Here is a 23,046-nt window from a genome sequence, read left to right on the forward strand (position 1 = left end):
AAAGATTAGTGAACTCGAAGGCATAGCAATAGAAATTATCCAGAGTGAAACACAGAAAAAATAAAAGAAAAGATTGGCTAAAAATGAACAGACTGAGCACAAAAGGACAAATATTGTATGATTCCATTTATATGAAACTAGAGGCCTGGTGCATGAATTCGTGCATGGGTAGGGTCCCTTGCCCGGTCCCAATAGGGGCCGATCTGGACCAGCCAGCCAGGGGGAGGGACCAAGGGAGGTTGACTGGCCATGGGAGTGCACTGACCACCAGGGGACAGCTCCTGCATTGAGCATATGCCCTCTCCCTAGTGGTCAGTGCATGTCTACCAGTCGCTTAGGCTTTTATATATATAGATATCTAGAATAGGCAAATACACAGAGACAGAAAGTAGATTGGAGGTTTCTAGAGGAGAAGGGAGTGGGAGTTTTGCTTAATGGTTGCAGAGTTTCTGTTTGGGGTGTAAAAAAAAATTTGGAAATGAATAATGGTGATAGTTACACAACATCGTGAATGTAAATAATGCTACTGAATTATTCATTAAAGAATAGTTAAGATGGCAAATTTTATAATATATATTCACAATTTAAAAATCAATGAAATTAAATAAGATAAGCTGTTTTAAAAATGAGCAGAGCAAAAAATAAACAGAACAGCACTGGCCAGTGTGGCTCAATTGGTTGAACATCAGCCCATGTACCACAAGGTCACTGGTTCGATTCCCGGTCAGAGCACAGTTTGTAGGTTCAACAGGAAGCAAGGCAACCTATTGATGTATCTCTCACATCTATGTTTCTCTCTCCCTCTCCCTTCAATAAAATCAGTAAAAACATTTTAAAAAATAAACAGAGCATCAGTGAGCTGAGGGTAACATCAAGCAGCTAAATCTATATAATAAAAGCCTAAGCGACCGTTAGGGGGGAATGACCAGAACAACCAGTTGCTATGATGCGCACCGAGTACCAGGGGGCAGACGCTCAATGCAGGAGCTGCCCCCTGGTGATCAGTGCGCTCCCACAGGGGGAGTGCTGCTCTGCCAGAAGCCTGGGCTCATGGCTGGCCAGCGCAGCAATGGTGACAGAAGCCTCTCCCACCTCCACGGCAGCACTAAGGAGCAGCAAGCCAAGCGGTAAGGAGTGAGCAGGCAGGTGGTAAGGAGCAAGGGATCCTGGATTGTGAGAGGGATGTCCAAGGGTTCCCAGACTGTGAGAAGGCGCAGGCCAAGCTGAGGGATCCCCCCTGTCGCAGTGCACGAATTTTGTGCACCAGGCCTCTAGTATATATATATATATATGTATATATATATATATATATATATAATTGAAGCCCCAAAGCTGGGGAGAGAAGGGAACCAAAAATTTGAAAAAAAATCATGGCTAAAAATTTTCCAAATTTTATACAAACTGTAAACTTACAGATCCAAGAAACTCAACAAATCCTAAGTGCAACAAACATGAAGAAAAGTATATCAAGACACTTCATAATCAAATTGCATGAAGTCAATAACAAAGAGAAAATCTTAAAAGCAGCCATAAGGAAAAAGACATTAGATATACAGGAACAGAAATAAGGTGGAAACAACCCAAGTGTCCATCAAGAGATGAATGGTTAGCCCTAGCCGGCTTGGCTCAGTGGATAGAGCGTCAGCCTGTGGACTGAAGGGTCCCAGGTTTGATTGGCCAAGGGCACATGCCTGGGTTGTGGGCTCGATCTCCAGTAGGGGGTGTGTAGGAGGCAGCTGATCAATGATTCTCTCTCATCATTGATGTTTCTATCTCTCTCTCCTTCTTCCTTCCTCTCTGAAATCAATAAAGAAATATATATATATTTTTAAAAAGAGATGAATGGATAAACAAAATCCATACAATGAAATACTATTCAGCCTTTTTAAAGAGGAATAAAATTCTTGACACATGCTACAACATGGATGAACCTTGAAACATTATGCTAAGTGAAATAAGACAGACACAAAAATATATGATTCTGCTTGTATGAGGTGTCTAGACTAGGTAAAGGCATAGAGACAAAGTAGAATACCAAGGACTGGGGGGTGGGGGTGGAGAGGAAATGGGGAATTACTGCTTAATGGTTTATGTTGGGGATGATGTACGAGTTTTGGATATATATAGTGGTGACGGGTACACACATTGGGAATATATTTAATGACACTGAATTGTACTTACAAATGGTTAAAATGATAGATATTATGTATATTCTACCACAATTCTTAAAAGAGGCAAAATAAAACTTTTTCAGACATATTAAAACAAATAATTCAGCATCTCTACACTACATGAAATATTAAAGAATGTTCTTTGAGCAGAAGGAAAATGATACTTGGAAACCTGGATCTACATCCCCCCTCCCCCCAGAAAAAAATGAAGAACATAAAAAATGGTAATTATGTAAATACAAAGATTTTTTATCATTATTATTTAAAGCTCTTTAAAAGACCACCAACTATTTAAAGCAAACATAATAATTCATTATGGAGTTTATAACAGATGTAGAACATTGGCTGGGAGGCGAAAAACAGAACAACACTGTTGTAAAGTTCTTAGAATATATGGGATGTAATATAATATCACTGGGAGGCTGGCTGTGATCGGTTATATCCCCAAACAACCACTAAGATCACAAAGCGGTCATATCTAGTAAGCCAGGAAAGGAGATAGAATAGAATAATGAAAAATACTCAATCCAAAAAAAAAAAGGAGAAAATAAATTAAAAGACTCCTATCAGCACAAGAAAGGGCTTAGTAAATTAGAATTAAGTTAAAATATCTATATAAATTTGTTATCTTTTTTGTTTTTAAATAAAATGTATTTTTTTATTGTTATTCTGTCATCCTGCAATGCCCCAGTACTAATAAAAAACCCATAAAAATCAGCATTTCTATGGTCCAGATTCCATGGTCTCAAATACAGTGTTTGAATATCCAGGGCCAAGGCTCCTTAGAAAGAGTAGCTGATTCCATGTTTGAGGCAGAACACCTCAAACGGGGCCTAAAACATCTTACTGTCAGAAAGCAAGGATGCTTTCAAGGCTAACTGAGGATACGTCGCCACAAAGAACTAAGGGGCAGCTTAAAGGGACAGCCACTAGCCAAAGAGTGGCAATTGCAGATCAAAAACAAAAAGTAAATTGTGGTCAATGAAGTAAGTTGAGTTTGTAAAAGACCACGAGTCTAATTATTCAAAAAAAGACAAATAGTTTAGGATGTGAGTAGCATGATGTTAAAAATTTCCACTGAGACTCAAAATTGTGGTAGATGTGAAATTCCAGAGGCAGATTGTCAACGGCAGGATCTACAAAGGAAATGGTCATGGGCTAATTCTGTGTCTCCTGAGTCCATGGACAGATTTGAGAGGGAAAAAGGGGGATGGGGGCCATAACTGTGCCTAGTTCCTCCCAAGGAGGCAGGGCTGAGGGTTCGGGGTGGTGCTCTCCACATCCCCTGGAACTGAGGAAGAGTGGACTCTTCTCCTTCTCGTGACTGAAAAAAAACCGAAGGGCCTGTGGGCTCAGGATAGAGGAGGCTGCTCCTCTGGAGTTCCTCTGGGAAGACAGACAGGAATGTTTTCTGTGGATCACATCACAGGAAGTGCCTCCGAGAGACCCAGGGATCCTCAGAAGGACACAAGGAAGTGCCCACAAGAGGAGTCACCTCTAGACTTTGGCCAGACTGAACACATGCCATGGCATCCGTTACATAGGAACCATCTCCTTGCTTAACAGCTCCCACTTCCTCACTTTTTTTTTTTTAACCTTACCAGGGTCAAAACAAGTGGGGAAGGATGTAAGTGAGGAAATGGGCAGAATCCACCCACAATCCCCTACCTGGGCTGAAGACTCTCTCTCCAGCTGGCTGAGCGGGAGAAGGAAGAGAAGTCTTAACCCTTGGAAGGGAAATGGCTCCTCCAAGCTGCCCTGGTGACCATGCGGGTCTCTACATGGGCCACGCAGGCAAGGCGTAACCACAGCCGGCCTGAACCTTGGCAGAACGGGCTGTGGCCCTCCCAGGATTTAAGAACATAGGAAGACTGTGAGCTGCTGCCTGAGTCAGATTTTCATCCCCCGACCGGGGTTCTAATGAAGTCTGAGGTTCTCTGCCTCACCCATCTCAAGGTTCAGCTGCAGGTAATCGAACTGCTGGGTTGGAGCGTGGAATTGGCTCCTCAGTGACAGGGTACCTCACCCTCCTGCTGCACTGTCATGGTTTATTTTGGTGTCATCCTGTTGAACAAGGGATGCAGGAAACTGACACCTTTGCTGATCTTAATTTTTGCTCTCTATGTAAACGAGAAACTGCCCGAGTCTAAAAAGGTCTTGTTTCTTTAACCAAATCTTGCTTGATACCCCTCAGTGAGTTTGAGGTTGAGTCATAACTTGGTCTAAATGGGGACTGTGTTTTGTGACTTAAAAGGACAAGAGGACCTTTTAGGGGCAAGCAGGAAAATGGCACCTGCTTAAGTGTTCATCCTGTGGCAGGGGAAAGATTACCAACCAGATACGTTTTTATCATTCAACTCTGTTATCAGATCTGCTGGAGTCCCTCCTTGGGAAATGAAAACAATGTTAAATGTTTCCGAAAGTTTTTTTAAAAAAATATATTTTATTGAATTTTTACAGAGAGGAAGGGAGAGGGATAGAGAGTTAGAAACATCGATGAGAGAGAAACATCGATCAGCTGCCTCCTGCACACTCCCCACTGGGTATGTGCCCGAAACCAAAGTATATGCCCTTGACCGGAATCAAACCTGGGACCCTTCAGTCCGCAGGCCGACACTCTATCCACTGAGCAAAACCGGCTAGGGCATGTTTCAGAAAGTTTATGTCTCAGACAAAGCACAGTAGCTTTGTTTTGTTCTATTGTGCGCAGTTATTTTGATTCAGAATTGTTTAGGCTGATGTTAAATCAGTGGTTCTCAACCTTCCTAATGCCGCGACCCTTTAATACAGTTCTTCATGTTGTGGTGACCCCCAATTTCATTGTTACAAATTGAACATAATTAAAGCATAGTGATTAATCACAAAAACAATATGTAATGATATTAAACACAAAAAAAATATGTGTTTTCTGATGGTCATAGGCGACCCCTGTGAAAGGGTCGTTCGACCCCCAAAGGGGTCGCGACCCACAGGTTGAGAACCGCTGTGTTAAGTTCTCCTCCAGAACTCCATCAAGCACCCTCACTGCCCACTGCAGAGGAAGTGTTGGGAGGGCGCAGTGGAAGTGTGATTGACATTGATTGGAAAGAGCTTCCTTTGTGAACTAAGAGTTAAAAGGCTCCCTCAGCAAGCACCTTGGGCTACCAGTTTAAGTCTGTCATCCATCTCCCTGGAAAGCCATGAAAAAGAAAAATGCCAGAGAGCAATTCCTAAAAGTGGACAAAGATGAAACAAATACCCTAACTATATGTCAAGCCAGTGGCTTAATTAAACACAATAATTTGCTAACACATTTCCAGAGGACTCTATCTTATATAATAAAGTGGAAATATGCAAATTGACCCTCACACCCTCACAAGATGGCTGCCTATGACCAGGCCGGCAGGGGGGTTAGTGAGGGACGAGCAAACAACTGAACAGCAGGCTGTGTGGGGCAACCAGGCCAGCGGGGGGGGGGGGGGGGGGGGGGCAGTTGGGGGCGACCAGGCCAGCAGGGGGCGCAGTTAGGGGCGACCAGGCTGGCAGAGGGAGGCAGTTGGGGGCAACCAGGCCAGCAGGGGGAGCAGTAAGAGGTGACCAGGCCAGCACGGGGGGGGGGGGGCAGTTAGGGGTGAGCAGGCCGGCAGAGGGGGACAGTTGGAGGTGACCAGGCCAGCAGGTGGGGCAGTAAGGGGTGACCAGGCCAGCAGAGGGGGCAGTTAGAGTGACCAAGCTGGCAGGGAGGGGGCAGTCAGGGGCAACCTGGCTGGCAGCAGGGGTCAGTTAGGGGCGACCAGGCCAGCAGGGGGGGCAGTTAGGGGCGACCAGGCAGGCAGGCAGGTGAGCTATTAGGAGCCAGTGGTCCAGGATTGTGAGAGGGATGTCCGACTGCCTAAACTGGCAGTTGGACATCCCCTGAGGGGTCCTGGATTGGAGAGTAATTTCGTGCACAGGGCCTCTAGTCCTAGGGATAAAAGAACTAAAAGGAACTCTTAACACATTTCATACCACTCAGGAGTTTTCTCGTGTTTCGCACACCGTCTGTTAAGGACCGCTCACGAGTGTTCTCGTTTTTCACGCCCATGGAAAAAGGAGCGAATCTAGATACTTATGTAAATTTTGTTTGGTCCCTCTTCATAGAGGAAAATGTTTTACGCAGTACCATACATTAAAAAAGTACTAGGAACTTTAATTGTTTGTTTTTGTAAATAAAATGTTATAATTATTGAAAAACAACACCTAAAGTGCATTATGGTGATTTAAAGAACGTGCAGTTTGCCCAAAAACGTGCGGTCCCTGGCATATGTCTTAGAGATTTCTATGTGGTACACAATGTGTTAAGCAGCACTAGGCAATCATATTGTTAGTAATAATACTGATATTACTATTTTGAATTTATTTTACATATAATATAGAGAACAAAAAAAGTAATTGTGCTAATGTTATTAGGAACCAAGGTAAGGGGAGATACAAATATTAAATCAAAGAAGTTATGTTAAAACTTTATGACTTTAAATTTAAATGGAAAATATCAGTATGTGACCATAATTTGTTTTCCACTTTCTAAAATACTTATTTTCCAGCTCCACCCACTGAAAAGTTTCAGAAACTAAGACAATAGTTCAGTAGCAATAGCATCCTACTTCCTGACTATGGTCTCTAAATACTATTTCCCACTGAAAGGAACTAGAGCCCTCTGGAGAAATGATTCCAGGTTTGTGGTAGGAAATGTAGAAGATAAGCCTAGAAAAATCGTGTCGTGTCAGAAAGCAAAGATGGAAGTAAAGACTACTAGGGTCTTTGCAAAAGAACACAGGTGCCAGCTCACAGGTGGAAAATCGCTGGTGTAGAACATGCCTGTATTAATAACTTTGTTATTAATATAACCACCCCAGTTTTCTTAGAATTGATATTTGTCGGGTATGTCTTTTTGTATAGTTATATTTTAAATCTCTCTGTCTTTACACCAAAAATGTGTCATTTGCAAAAAACATATAATTGGTTTGTTGTTGTTTTTTCCATTTTTTATTATTTTTAATTTTTATAGAATTTATTTTCTAAATTTTTATTTATTGATTTTAGAGAGAAAGAGAGAGAGATTTGTTCCACTTTTTATGCATTCATTGGTTAATTTTTTATGTGCCCTGACTGGGGATGACGCTCTAACCAACTAAGTAACTCACCAGGGCTATAGTATTCATTTTTAATGCATTTTTCTATTTTTCAATTACAGTTGGAATATCCTATCTAATAAAGAAGTGATATGCAAATTGACCATCACTGCAACACACAAGATGGCTGCCCTTATGTGGTCAAAGATGGCCACCACTAGATGGCCAGCAGGGGAGGGCAGTTGGGAGGGACCAGGCCTGCAGGGGAGGGCAGTTGGGGACAACCAGGCCTGCAGGGGAGGGCAGTTGGGAGGGACCCAGGCTTACAGGGGAGGGCAGTTTTGGGGCGATCAGGTCTGCAAGGGAGGGTAGTTAGGGGTGACCAGGCCTGCAGGGGAGGGCAGTTGGGGGCAACCAGGCCTGCAGGGGAGGGCAGTTGGGAGGGACCAGGCCTGCAGGGGAGGGCAGTTGGGGTAAACCAGGCCTGCAGGGGAGGGCAGTTGGGGAGGGGGCCAGGCCTGCAGGGGAAGATAGTTGGGGGGGAGCCAGGCCTGCAGGGGAGGACAGTTGGGGGCAACCAGGCCAGCAGGGGAGAGCAGTTAGGGGTGACCAGGCCTGCAGCAGAGGACATTTGGGGGCGACCAGGCCTGCAGGGGAGGGTAGTTGGGGGTGATCGGGCCAGCAGGGGAGGGCAGTTAGGGGTGGCCAGGCTGGCAGGGGAGGGCAGCTAGGAGCAATCAGGCCAGCAGGGGAGCAGTTAGGCATCGATCAGGCTAGCAGGAGAGTAGTTAGAGGGTGATCAGGCTGGCAGACAGAAGCAGTCAGGGGCAATCAGGCAGGTGAGCAGTTGGGAGCCAGCAGTCCTGGATTGTGAGAGGGATGGCCGACTGCCCGTTTAGGCCCGATCCCACAGTGGGATCGGGCCTAAACGGGCAGTCGGACATCCCTTGAGGGGTCCCAGATTGGAGAGGGTGCAGGCTGGGCTGAGGGACACACACACCCCCACCCCTATGCACGAGTTTCGTGCACCGGGCCTCTAGTAATATTATATTAGTTTTAGGGTACAACATAGTCATTAGATATTTATATGGCTGACAAAGTGATCACCCCGATAAGTCTAGTCTCCATCTGACACCATACATAGTTATCACAATATTATTGACTAAGTTCCCTATTGTTGTTGATTTTTTAAAAATCTGATTGCAATCAGTCTCTGTCTCTTAGAGATTGGAGTGTTTAGGACACTAAATTTAATGTGATTGTCTATCATCTTGCTACTTGTTTTCTGTTTGTCCCATCTGTTTTTTGTTTTTCCTTTCCTTTAATGTTTTGATTTAACCAAATACTATTTTTACTATCCTACTTTATCTCCTCTGTGGCATTTTGGTTATACCATTTTATATTTTTTTCTCCCAATTAATCTGGAGATTATAATATGCCTTTTACTTGTTACAATATACCTTAAATTATTTTTTTTTACCACGTCCGGAAAGACTTTACAACAAATAATTGCATTTACATCTTTTCTCCCTGACCCTTTGTGTTGTCAAATAATTTACTTCTACATATGTTAGAAACCTCAGTATACACTATTGTTATTACTGCCTTAAACAGCTAATAGTCTTTTAAATATGGTTTTTGTGGTAAAATATACAAAACATAAGATTTACCACATTAACTATTTTAAGTGTACAATTCAGAGGTATGAAGTACATTGACATTTTTGTGCAACCATCACCACCATCAAGTTCCAAAACTTTTTTTATCTTTCCAAAGTGAAACTCTATACCCATTGAACACTAACCCTCCATTCCCCACTCCCCCCACCACTGCTCTTCCAGCCTCTGACAACCACCATTCTACTTTCTGTCTCTGGATGTGACTATTCTAGGTACCTTACATAAGTAGAATCATGCAATATTTGTCTTTTGTGTCTGCCTTATTTTATTAGTATAATGTCTTTAAGATTTATCCATGTTGTTGCATGTTGTAAACCTTCCTTTATAAAGCTGAATAATATTTCACGGGATGTATGTACCACATTTGTTTATCCATTTATCTGTCGAGGGACTTTGGGTGTCTCCACCTTTGACTATATTGAATAATAGCTGCTGCTATGAACATTGGTGTTCAAGTGTCTGTCCAAGTCCCTGCTTTCAGTTCTTTAAGGTAAAAACCCAAAGTTGAATTACTGGATTATACAGTAATTCTGTTTAATTTTTTTTTTTTTTGAGAACCCATCATGCTGTTTTCTACATCTTTTTAAATTGCTCCCACTTGTTTCCTGGTTCCAGGTTTCTTCCTTCCTTCTTGAAGATCCAAGCTAAGATTTGGGATTATTTTCCTTGTGCCTGGGGATCTCATAGTACAGATCTGCTAAAGACAAAGTCACTCAGCAATAATTTTGACCTTAGTTTTTGAAGAATATTTTCTTTTTTTTTAATATATATTTTATTGATTTCTTACAGAGAGGAAGGGAGAGGGATAGAGAGTTAGAAACATCGATGAGAGAGAAACATCGATCAGCTGCCTCCTGCACATCTCCCACTGGGGATGTGTCCGCAACCCAGGTACATGCCCTTGACCGGAATCGAACCTGGGACCCTTCAGTCCGCAGGCCAACGCTCTATCCACTGAGCCAAACCGGTTTCAGCGAAGAATATTTTCACTGGGGATAAATTGCTAAGTTAACAGAGTTTTCTCCTTTCATCACTTTAAATGTGTCATTCCATTTTTTCTTGACTTCTGTGATTACTTTTAAGAAGTAAGCCACTTGTTCCCATGAATTTAGTGTCTTTTTTTCTCTGGCTGTTTTAGAATATTCTCTTTATATTTTTGGCTTTCAGAAATTTGACTTTGGTGTGCCAGGTATGTTTTTTTGTTTGTTTGTTTTTTGTTTGTTTTTTTGTATTATCCTGATTAGGGTTTACTAAGTTTCTTGAATATGTAGATTCATGTCTTTCATCAATTTTAGAAATTTCTCAGCCGTTATTTCTTCAAATATTACTTTGGTGCTTTCTCTCTATCCTCTCCTGCTGGGCCTGCTTTTCAGCATAGACTTTCCTCCAGCTACAGGAGATGAGAGTCTTTTTAGGTGCTGCCATGTAGGCACTCTTTTGGTGCTGGATTTCATTGACTGCCCTGAGCTTGTTCTTCTCTTTCTTCATGTTTTCTAGGGAAGTTAAGAAAAGCCAGGCAATTCCACAACTCATATAATGGCCATTATCCCCATATGTTTCAAGATCTAAGGCTATAACATAAGTAAGATTCTTGGTAACTGAGATGCTATATCCAGGCAATTAGAAAAACCTGGGAACTTGTGGGCACCTCTCAGTGTATGTGGTGAACTCAAAAGTAGGCCAAGGAGATGTGGATTGTGACATCAATAGCATCTTTTACACAGGATAACCAAATGAGTAATGAGGAAAGTCCTTCAGAGGAAAATACCAGCTAATAAATGTATAAGGAGTGATAAAATTAGAAATTTAACATTTTGTAGCACTCAATGAAATGAATGGATTCAAGAACAACCATGACAGGCTGCAAAACCCATTAGGTAAGGTTTTTGGAGCTTTAAAATAGATGGATTAGCCAACTTCGAACCCCTTCAACACTAACATGCCCGAAAGCAAGACAGCCAGTCACAATGGGATCCTCAGGTGAGAAAATAGAAAAACACAGCACCTCTTATGAAACAAACAAAAACGAAACCTGAATTTAACCAACTCTAGCTCTCATGATTGATAATAATAAGAGGATAAATGAACATGTCAAAGGAACTAAAAATTACATTTGACCCAATCCAGAAATGAGGAGTTCTAGAAGGAAAAAAAATACTCTGTTTCTTCAATAAATAAGTGTCATGAAAAGAAACCAGAGGGGAGGGGAACTAATATAGATAAGACATAGGAACTAAATGTAATAATCCAAATGTAAAATAATTTTTTTAGATAATTGAGAAAATTACAACATTGACTAGGTATTGGATGATACTGAGTAATTCTTGTTAATTTTTAGGTGGTATTATGTATTTCTCAAGCTTCATATTTGTTAGGGATACATCCAGAAGTATTTACAGATGAAACACTATGATATCTGGAATTTACTTTACAGTACTCCAGCAGGGCAGGGGCAGGAGGCAGAATGAAAAATATTGATAATTATTAAAGTTAGGTGATGGGTATGTGGAATCACTTTGTAGTCTGTTTCCTTAAGATTATTTTTATATCCATAATTTTAAAACTTTTCAAAAGCAGAAATTTGATGGTAAAGGGAAGGAGAATACCTGGAAGAATGTAGAGTCTGGGAAGACGGAGCATGTCCATGTGTTGAACGCGAGAGTGAGAATACCAAAAAAAGGAGGAAATTGCTGGGGGAGCCAGTCCTGGAGGGTCCTGGGAAGTAGGATGCAGAGCTCAGGGGGTAGGCTTGGCCATGGCAAAGGTGACAATTATATGCCAGTTTCCATCTGTTGAAGTCCAGCTTGTGTTCTGTTCACACATTTCTTTTCTTTTTATAATATATTTTTATTAATTTCAGAGAGGAAGGGAGAGGGAGAGAGGGACAGAAACATCAATGATGAGAGAGAATCATTGATCGGCTGCCTCCTGCACGCCCCCCACTGGGGATCGAGCCCGCAACCCAGGCATGTGCCTTTGACAGAAATCGAACCCAGGACCCTTCAGTCCACAGGCCAACACTCTATCCACTGAGCAAAACAGGCTAGGGCCACACATTTGCTCTTTATTGGCCCTTACCACCATTCCATGAGATAAGTATAATTATTCCCATTTCAGAGATAAGAAATTAAGGCTCAGAAAGATCGATGACTCACTCAGGGTCAAATAACGTGTCAATGGCAGTTCCAGTATTTAAACCAAAGTTGCTGTACTTCCAAAGCTTGTAGTCTTTATAGCTGTGAAACAGGATAGAAGAGGGCTGATGAAATGTCACCATTGGAGGGGAAACGGGGGCAAAATAAGCAGCCGTCATGACTGATGGCCTCTTTTCCTTATGAAGTTGGGTGGGAGGCTCTTGAGGACAGCGATGCAGGCCCTGTTGATCCCCCTGGGGCTGCCAGGGAGCTGAAGAGGAGTGAGTCACATTTCTGGTCCAAGATTATCTGGGCCAACCAGTGAGAAAGAGGTGTCCTGACAAGGAAATTCAACCAAGAGAGTTATCAGGTCCCCCACGTTGCCCCCTCCCACTCTGCAGCAGCTTCAAAAGACATAGCTGCAAGGAGACATATGCAATACTTTCAACAATAAAGAATTATTTTAAAAATTATGTTTAGCCGAAACTGGTTTGGCTCAGTGGATAGAGCGTCGGCCTGCGGACTGAAGGGTCCCAGGTTCGATTCCGGTCAAGGGCATGTACCTGGGTTGCGGGCACATCCCCAGTAGGAGATGTGCAGGAGGCAGCTGATCGATGTTTCTCTCTCATCGATGTTTCTAACTCTCTATCTCTCTCCCTTCCTCTCTGTAAAAAATCAATAAAATGTATTTTAAAAAAAATTATGTTTAGCATATCTTTGATTTCCCTTATAGTTTTACCTCATATGTACGCATCTCTAAACAATGCATCATTAAATTATGAATGTATTCCAACTCTAAAAAAAAAAAAGAGAGACATAGATGCAATTACAGAGAGTGTGAGTTGACCCAAGCTGCCTATGAGTCAGCCAAGGGTGGAAGGCTTCCAAATAAAGCTGGTGCAAACTCAGCTGCTACTCAGAGCCTCATAAGGGGAAGCGATGTCTAAGCCTCCCCCATCTCATTGCACCTGAACTTCTGTTCCCTGCACAAGTCTGCCCTGCCCCTGGGTAGAGGCCTGCAGGAAAGGAACTGAGGCCAACGGAATAGCCACAGAGGCATGGCGGTTCTGTGGGGGCCCTGGGCATTAGAGAAGAGAGAGGTGAGGCAAGCTGCAGGGAAGCAGAGCCCAGTGCATCAAGAACGGTAAGCCAAGGAGTTGGCATAAACGTGAGAACAGAGGCTTTGGGGCCAGACTCTATGTTGTTATCCCAGTCCCACCATGTACTGCAGTGTGATCTTGGGCAAGATACTTAACTTCTTTGAATCTGGTTTCTTTAACTGAAAAAGGGAGATAAAAAATTGTATTGATTACTAAGATTTTCATTGCTGGCAATGACATATTTCCTGCAACCAACCTACCCAGAAAAGGAAGTTAGAAAAGCTGGCCAAAATATTTTTTTAAATCTGCTTGAGGCATTAGAGTGGTAAGGAGGTAGGGAAGAATAACGAGGCTACGGTCTGGGAAACATCAGAAATCCAGAGGTGATCCCAGCGTTCAAGCCACATTTTCCTAAAGTTGTCTGCCAGTTTGGAAGCAAAGGATGAATGTCTGAGAGCCCGAGGAGCTCTTTGACGGCCTTGTTGGTCCAGGGAACAATTGCTTGAATACAGATAGGGCCCACCAAGACAGGGGTTGCTATTAAAGTCTCTGTGCTTTGGAGTGAAAACCACAGAGGGCTACATCTGCAGAGTCAGAGGGAACCAGAAATAAACTAGCTCTCACACGGACTAGAGTCCAGCTTCCAATTATCTTAATTCCTGAAATTGAATTATAATAATCATGGACTGCTAGAACTCTCAAGCACTAGCAATGTGTATCCTGACAGAAGCAAATTTAAATCCTCTCTGGAGGTAGTGAACATAATCCTAAATATCCATTTAAAAATACCAAGGCATACTAGGAGATAAAATATCGTGGAAGAAATCCAGAAGAAACAACAGATAATTGAAACAGATGCATGGGAACTTCAGATATTGGAATTACCAACACACACAAAAAATTTTAATATGCTATGTAAAATGAAATAAAAAACTTCAACTCATACAACTTAACAAAAGGAAGATAAACAACCCAATCAAAAAATGGGCAACAGACCTAAATAGATACTTTTCAAAAGAAGACAGAAGGAAGGCCAAGAGACATATGAAAACATGCTCAAAGTCACTAATCATCCGAGAGATGCAAATCAAAACGACAATGCAGTACCATCTCACACCTGTCAGAATGGCTATCATCAACAAAGCAACAAATGACAAGTGCTGGCGAGGATTCGGAGAAAAAGGAACCCTTGCGCACTGCTGGTGGGAATGCAGACTGGTGCAGCCACTGTGGAGAACCGTATGGAGTTTCCTCAAAAAACTAAAAATGGAACTGCCATTTGACCCAGTAATTGCACTTCTAGGAATATATCCCAAGAAACTAGAAACACCAATCAGAAAGGATATATGCACCCCCATATTCATAGCAGCACAATTCCCCATAGCTAAGATTTGGAAATAGCCTAAGTGCCCATCAGCAGATGAGTGGATTAAAAAACTGTGGTACATCTACACAATGGAATACTATGCTGCGGTAAAAAAAAAGAAGGAATTCTTACCATTTGCAACAGCATGGATGGACCTAGAGAGCATTATGCTAAGTGAAATAAGCCAGTCAGAGAAAGATAAATATCACATGACCTCACTCATTTGTGGAATATAATGAACAGCATAAACTGATGAACAAAAACAGATCCAGAGACAGAGAAACATCGATCAGACCGTCAAACCTTAGAGGGAAGGTAGGGGAGGGTGGGGGTAAGCGGGAGAGATCAACCAAAGGACTTGTATTCATGCATATAGGCCTAACCAATGGACACAGACAACAGGGGGGTGAGGGCATGAGTGGGGGGGATGAGGGGGTAATGGGGGGATAAGGACACATATGTAATACCTTAATCAATAAAGAAATTTTTTAAAAAAAATAAAAAACCTCAGCAGATAACTGGACACTATTAAAAGGACATAGCAAATATGAAAAAGAACCATGCAGAGCCCTGGCTGGTGTGGCTCAGTGGTTGAGCGTCAACGTCTGAACTGGGAGGTCACAGTTCAATTCCCAATCAGGGCACATGCCCAGGTTGCTGGTTCGATCCCCAGTAGGGGGTGTGCAAGAGGCAGCCAATCATAGGAGAGAGTATTAGTAATCATGTTACTATTGCATCCAAGAGTCATCACCAACTCACCCCCAGCAGAGGTGTCCTTACTGTAGCCTGACCAGTGAATGATCCAGCCCATAATCCCATCCTGAGGGACTTTCTTGAGTCACTTCCAAGTACCAACTATCTCAGCCTGGGTTCCCTCCAGAAGTGTGAGTAGTTTATTTTGGGAAGTGATCCCAAGGGAACAGAAAATAGAGGACTAGGAAGATTGAAACAGGAAGCCCGGCCGGCATGGCTCAGTGGTTGAGCGTTGACCTATGAATCAGGAGGTCACGGTTCTATTCCCAGTCAGGGCACATGCCTGGGTTGTAGGGCGTGGTCCCCAGAGTGGGGCATGCAGGAGGCAGACGATCAATGATTCTCTCTCATCATTGCTGTTTATATATATCTCTCTCTCCCTCTCCCTTCTTCTCTGAAGCATATATATTTGTTAACCCTCACCTGAGGATATTTTTCCATTGATTTTTACAGAGAAAGAAACATGGACACATCGATTGGTTGCCTCCCACACACGCCCCAACCAGGGCTGGGGATAGAGTCTGCAACTGAGGTACATGCCTTTGACTGTAATCAAGCCCAGGACTCTTCAGTCCACAGACTGACACTCTATCCACTGAGCCAAACTGGCCAGAGCAGAAAATATATTTTTTTAATAAGATACAAAAAGCCCTAAACAAAGAAAATAGTGATGCATTTGATTACATTCAAACGAAGAGCTTCTTTTTGAGGACAGATTCTAGTTAGAGAGTAAACACGTGGGCCACAGAGTAAAAGGAAAATATTTAAAATGCACTGTGATTGAGTCCAAGTATGTAGAGTTCCAAAAACAGGACAAACTAAAAGAGCTTTAGAGATGCATGGTTAGGTGATAAACATATAACAGTATAAAGGAAAGCAAGGACGCGATTACCATTCAGGCCAGGAGAGTGGTTACCTCTGGAGGAAAAGCGCAGAGTAGTGATTTGGAGGGTCAGGAGTGGGCTCTGGGGGCTGGCCGTTTCCTTTCTGGGCCAGAATGGTTTACACAGGTGTTTGCTTGCGATCATTCATTGAGCTATCTGCTTCTGTACATTTTTTGCATGTACATTTTATTTCATGATGTACAAGTTTAAAATAGTATCTAATAAGATTCTTGTGAGATCATGCATAGGATCCAGCTGCAAAGAGCCTGGCATATCAAAAGTGCCCACTAAAGTTAGTGACTCTGATTATCATTGGATTGGGGCATCTTGAGTGTGACCTGCTCATGCATGTGGAACTCAGCCGAGGATTTGTGGGTGGCCCACATATTCATAAGAGGTCACCCTGGGAAGGTGTGTGAGGCGCAGGTGGGGTGGGCAATGTCAGGGGCTGAGAGATCACGGGCCAGCCTGGACAGGGCGATGCATTTCTCCTACTGGGTCTTTTTTTATTTATTTAAAATTTGTATTGTTTAAAGTATTACATATGTCTTTTTTCCCCCATTGACCTCTCTCCGGCTGCTCCCACCCCCCAGCACATGCCCTCACCCCCCTACTGTCTGTGTCCATTGGTTATGCTTATATGCATGCATACAAGTCCTTTGGTTGATCTCTTACCCCTGCCCCCCATCCTCCCCTGTCTTCCCTCTGTTCCATGCTTCTATGCCTCAGTATAGATGTACCACAGGTTTCTAATCCACTCATCGGCTGATGGACACTTAGGCTGTTTCCAAATCTTAACTGTTATAAATTGTGCTGCAATGAACATAGGGGTGCATATATCCTTTCTGATTAGTGTTTCTGATTTCTGCACAGCAAAAGAAACCATTAACAAAACAACAAGAGAGCCCACTGCATGGGAGAATATATTTGCCAATGTTATATCCAATAGGTTTAATCTCCAAAATTTATAGGGAACTCATACAACTTAAAAGGAAGATTAAACAATCCAATAAAAAAAATGGGCAAAGGACCTAAATAGACACTTTTCGAAAGTGAACATACAGAAGGCCAATGACATGAAAACATGCTCAAAGTCACTAATAATCTGAGAGATGCAAATCAAAACAACAATGAAGAACCATCTCACACCTGTCAGAACAGCTATCATCAACAAACGACAAGCAATGGCGAGGATGTGAAGAAAAAGGAACCCTCGTGCACTGCTGGTGGGAATGCAGACTGGTGCAGCCACTGTGGAAAACAGTATGGAGTTTCCTCAAAAAAATTAAAAATGGAACTCCCATTTGACCCAGTGATCCCACTTCTAGGAATATATCCTAGTGGGTCCTTCAGCAAGCAGACGATGGAGTCCCCCTACCATGGGGGTCTAAGTTCAGGGATAAGAAGGTACTTTAGTGAGTCGGACTGAGAGCTCTGGAGGATGGGGTCATGCCAGCTGTAACTCTGAGCACCTCCTACCATTACTCAGTGAGGCCTGGTTCAGAAAGAGCCCCTGGCCTGTGAGTGCTAATCAGCCTTGGCCAGAGCGGCCAGGACTCTGTTGTGTGGGGGTGTGGGGTCCAGAGGCAGAAGTGTGGGACTTCATCCACATTAACTTCTAGGCTTCACAAAGCCTCTTCCTGCCACCCCACCCTTTTGCCCCACACTGGACAGGGCAGGCAAGATTTACAGGGTGTAAGCTGCCCAGGGGGGGCACAATGGGATAAAGGCTGGCAGTGCTCCCCAAAACCACCCAATGGGGGTTGGCTCCCCTGTAACCTGGCAAGGAAACCTGTATTATGTCAAGTGTATTGAGACATAATCTTTATACAATTAAATTCACCCTTTTTAAGCATATAGTTCAATGAGTTTGGCAAATGTGTATGTTCATATAGCAAAAGAAACCACAATCCAGATGTACACGTCGGTCACCCAAAAATGTCCCTTGGCCCTTTACAGTCAAAGCCCTCCTCCTACCCGTCCTGAGTGACCAGCTGTCCAAACCGCTGATCTGTGTTCTGTCCCTATCATTTTGTCTTCCCCAGAATGTCAAGTAATGGAATCATTCCGGTTGTAGCCTTTTGAATCTGGCTTCATTCACTGACCATAATGCTTTTGAGAATCATCTGTGTGGTTGCAAGGATCAGTAATTCCTTTCTTTGTGTTGCTGGGGAGTGTACCACTGTTTGGATATATCACAGGTAGGTGGGCATTTGGATTGTTTCCAGTTTTGACGATTATGAATCAAACTGCTTTATGCACTCACATACAGGTCCTTCAGCGGACACATATTTTCATTTCTCTAGGGTAAGTACCCAGGAGTGAGGTTGCTGGGCTGTAGGGTACATGTGTGTTTATCTTTATAGGAAACTCACAAACTCTTTACCAAAGTTGGTATGCTCCATCTTTGTTTTTGTTCCCATTGGTGGAACTGTTCTCTCGTCATCCACAGCAGGGCCGCCGTGGAAAGACCACTAATTCAGTGAGAAGCTCAAGTGATTGAATAGTTGTAAAAAGTTTTGCTGTTGATTTTTTTCAGTCCCACCAACAACACAGAGCAGGGTAAGGATTAAAAAAGGATAGAGAAGCTGTATAGCCTCAGAGGCCAACCCAAAAACACTGCCACCCAGAGGTTGAGCCACAAACTGACTCTTAGGGGAATACAAATTAAGGCAGACTGGATCACAAATACGGCCTGCTTTAAAATCAGGACTGTGATTTACAACACGGAGGAACAGTGTAATGCAGGCAACACTCTCCTAAATACCTGGCAGGACCAAGGCGAACCAGGCTGAAGAGTAGAAGAACCGAAAGACCATCACTACTGCAAATTTTTTCTTTTTCTTTTTCTTTTTAATTTTTTCACCTTTTTACTAAGAAACCAATTTTTTTTTCTCTTTTTCTTCTTTTTCCATCACCTGATTTTACCCTTTCAATTACCACATTTTTATTTTTAACCAGTATTATTACTCCTACCATTTTACCATTTTTTAAAGTGCCATTTTATTTTCTCTTTATTTTCTTTTGGGATTAGTGTTCTCCATTCTATTTTCATCGTTCCTTTAGCATTAATTTTCCCTATCTCAATTCCACCTCTTTGCTAAAACCCTCTTCCTTACTTTTCCCCTTTTGGTGTCCTGTTTCTCTTACCCTATTCCTGCTCCAGACTTTCCCAATTCCCTCTTTTTACCCCCTGTCTAATTCCACCCTACTTATATATCCTATTTCCAATCTACTGCTCTAAATCCTTATACATCTATTCTTTATCCTTCTTCACTTTCCAACCATTTTTTTTTCTCTCTTATCTTTCTATTGTTTTCTTGATTGTTGAATATATTGGGCTTTTGCTTTTTTTTTTTTTTTTTTTTTTTTTTTTTTTTTTTTTAATTTGTTTGTTTGTTTTGTTTTGTGTTTTTTCTTCTTTTTTAGGACTGGTTGTGAGGTTGTTTTTCTTTTTCTTTTTCTTTTTCTTTTTTTTTTCTGCTGGTTTTTCCCTTCCCTCCCCCACCCCACCCCAGCTATTTTTGTGCTTCTGTTTTCCCTTACCCCTCTGGATATTATTGGTGGTTTGTAGTTTGCATTCATCTCCAGGGATCTGTTGCTGGAATTTGTTGAGATTAGTGGCAGTTCTATTGGAGTTTGCTCCTCATACGGGGAGTCTCTTCCCCACTTCTACTTCATTCTCTTTTTTCGCTCTCTTTTTTTCCCCCCTCTTTTTTCCCAATTCTATTTTTGCACTCCTTTTTTGTTTGTTTTTTTCTTATTTTTCTTTTCTGTTCTCTCTTTTATCTTCTTCTCTTCTTTCTCCCTTATCCCCTAATTCTCTTAATTCGGGTGGTCACCTTTATTTGGAGTTATTAATATTATGAATATACTTGTGTTCAGTGCCTGGTACGTTGTGCCTTGCTCTGTTGTATTTTGTGCCTTTAAATCAACGCAGCAGATCCAAGCAACAGCAGCCCCCTGATCACCGCAGCCTCCTGATCACCACAGCCTCCTGATCACCACACCCTCTGTCTGTGGAACAGCAACTGTACGTGAAGCCTCCCCCCACCAGCCAGAAGAGCCAACACAGCTGTGAACAACACCCACCAGAGGAGCTGCTGCCAACTGGAAAGCAGCTGCTACCGCAACCGTCTGAGCAGCAACCACAACCCAAGGAGCCCCTGCCACCCAGGGAGCAGCCACTGAACACCTCAACATCTACATATGTCAGCGAGATCAAACATGGGTAGGCAAAGAAACCCCCAAAGGAAAGAAAAGGAGGACTCGCCAGAAAAGCAGCTAAGTGAGACAGAGATATGCAACATGACGGAAAAAGAATTCAGAATAAGGTTCCTAGAGTACATGCACCACATGTTCAAGAAGCAAGAAGAAACAGATGAAAAACTCAACTACTTATGCAAGAAGCTAGAAGAAACAGATGAAAAAATCAACAACTTAAGTAAGTCCCAAGAAGAAATGAAGAGTGACATAGCTTCAATAAAAAACTCCATTGAAAGTATCAACAGTAGACTGGGAGAAGCGGAGGACCGAATTAGTGAATTAGAAGACAAGGAAGCAAAACACACTCAAACTGTACGGCAAATGGAGAAAAAAATTAAAAGACAGGAGGAGAGCCTAAGGGAGCTTTGGGACAACATGAAACGAAACAACATACGAATAATAGGGGTGCCAGAACAACAGAAAGATGAACATGGATTAGAAAACCTATTCGAAGAAATAATATCAGAAAACTTCCCTGAGGTGGGGAAGAAAAAAGTCACACAAGCCCAGAGAGTCCCAAACAAGGTGAACCCGAAAAGACCCACACCAAGACACATCATAATTACCATGGCAAATGTTCAGGATAAAGAGAGAATCTTACAGGCTGCAAGAGAGAGACGGAAAGTAACATACAAGGGATCTCCCATTAGATTATCAAATGATTTCTCAACAGAAACACATCAGGCCAGAAAAGAATGGACGGAAATCTACAAAGTGATGCAAAGCAAAGGACTGAACCCAAGAATACTCTATCCAGCAAGGCTATCATTCAAAATTGAAGGGGAAATAAGAAGCTTCACAGACAAAAAAGGGCTAAGGGAGTTTATCACCACCAAGCCAGCCATGCAAGAAATGCTAAAGGGACTGGTGTAAAAAGAAGAAATATCAAGCTCAGAAAGAAAACAGCCACACACACACACACAAAAAGAAATGGCTACAAACAAATACCTTTCAATAATAACTTTAAATGTAAATGGACTAAATGCTCCAACCAAAAGACATCGAGTGGCTGAATGGATAAAAAAACATGACCCATACATCTGCTGTCTACAAGAGACCCACCTCATTAGAAGGGACTCACACAGACTGAAAGTGAAGGGATGGAAAAATATCTTTCACGCAAATGGAAAGGAAAAGAAAGCTGGGGTAGCAATACTTATATCTGACAAAGTACATCTCAAAGTGAAGGCCATAACCAGAGATAAGGAAGGCCACTTCATAATACTAAAGGGATCAATACAACAAGAAGATATAACCCTGGTAAACATATATGCACCCAATGCAGGAGCACCCACATACATAAGAAAACTTCTGGAAGATATCAGGGGAGAGATCGACAACAATACAATCATAGTAGGGGACTTTAATACACCACTGACATCACTGGATAAATCCGCTAGACAAAAACTCAGCAAAGAAACAGCAATCCTAAATGACTCACTAGATCAGATGGACTTAATTGACATCTTCAGAACACTTCACCCCACAGCTGCGGAATATACATTCCTCTCAGGTGCTCATGGGACATATTCAAAAATAGACCACATATTGGGTCACAAGCAAAGTCTCCACAAATTCAAGAAGATTGAAATCATAAAAAGCTTCTTCACAGACCACGATGGCATAATGTTAGAAATAAACTACAATAAAAACAACCCAAAATACTCAAACACTTGGAAGCTGAATAGCATGTTATTAAATATTGATTGGGTTACCGATGACATCAAAGAAGAAATTAAAAACATCCTGGACACTAATGACAATGAAAACACAACAATCCAAAACCTCTGGGACACAATGAAAGCAGTCCTGAGAGGGAAGTTTATAGCTCTACAGGCCTATCTCAAAAAACAAGAAAAAATGGTAGTCAATCATCTAACTCTACAACTCAAAGAATTAGAAAGAGAGCAACAAGAAAACCCCAGAGTGAGCAGAAGGAAGGAGATAATAAAGATTAGAGCAGAAATCAATGAAATAGAGACCAAAAAAACAATACAGAAAATCAATGAAACCAAGAGCTGGTTCTTTGAAAGGATAAACAAGATTGACAAACCCCTAGCCAGGCTCACCAAGAAGCAAAGAGAGAGGTCCCAAATAAACCAAATCAGAAATGATAGAGGCGAAATAACAACAGACCCCACAGAAATACAAATGATTGTTAAACAATACTACGAGCAACTCTACTCCAACAAACTGGACAACCTGGAGGAAATGGACAAATTCCTAGAAAAATACAACATTCCAAAACTCAATCAGGAAGAATCTAAAAACCTCAATAGGCCAATAACTATGGAAGAAATTGAAGCAGTCATCAGAAAGCTTCCAGCAAACAAAAGCCCAGGGCCAGACGGCTTCACAGGGGAGTTCTACCAAACATTCAAGGAAGAACTAAAACCTACCCTCCTCAGACTACTACAAAAAATTCAAGAGGAAGGAACGCTTCCAAGCTCATTCTATGAAGCCAGCATCACCCTAATACCAAAACCAGGTAAAGACATCACAATGAAAGAGAATTACAGGCCAATATCCCTCATGAACATAGATGCCAAAATCCTCAACAAAATCTTAGCAAATCGGATCCAGCAGTACATCAGAAGGATCAT

This window comes from Myotis yumanensis, unplaced genomic scaffold (genome assembly GCF_028538775.1).
Source record: "Myotis yumanensis isolate MYYU_CA2020_CCGP unplaced genomic scaffold, mMyoYum1.0.hap1 SCAF_4, whole genome shotgun sequence".
Taxonomy (NCBI): domain Eukaryota; kingdom Metazoa; phylum Chordata; class Mammalia; order Chiroptera; family Vespertilionidae; genus Myotis; species Myotis yumanensis.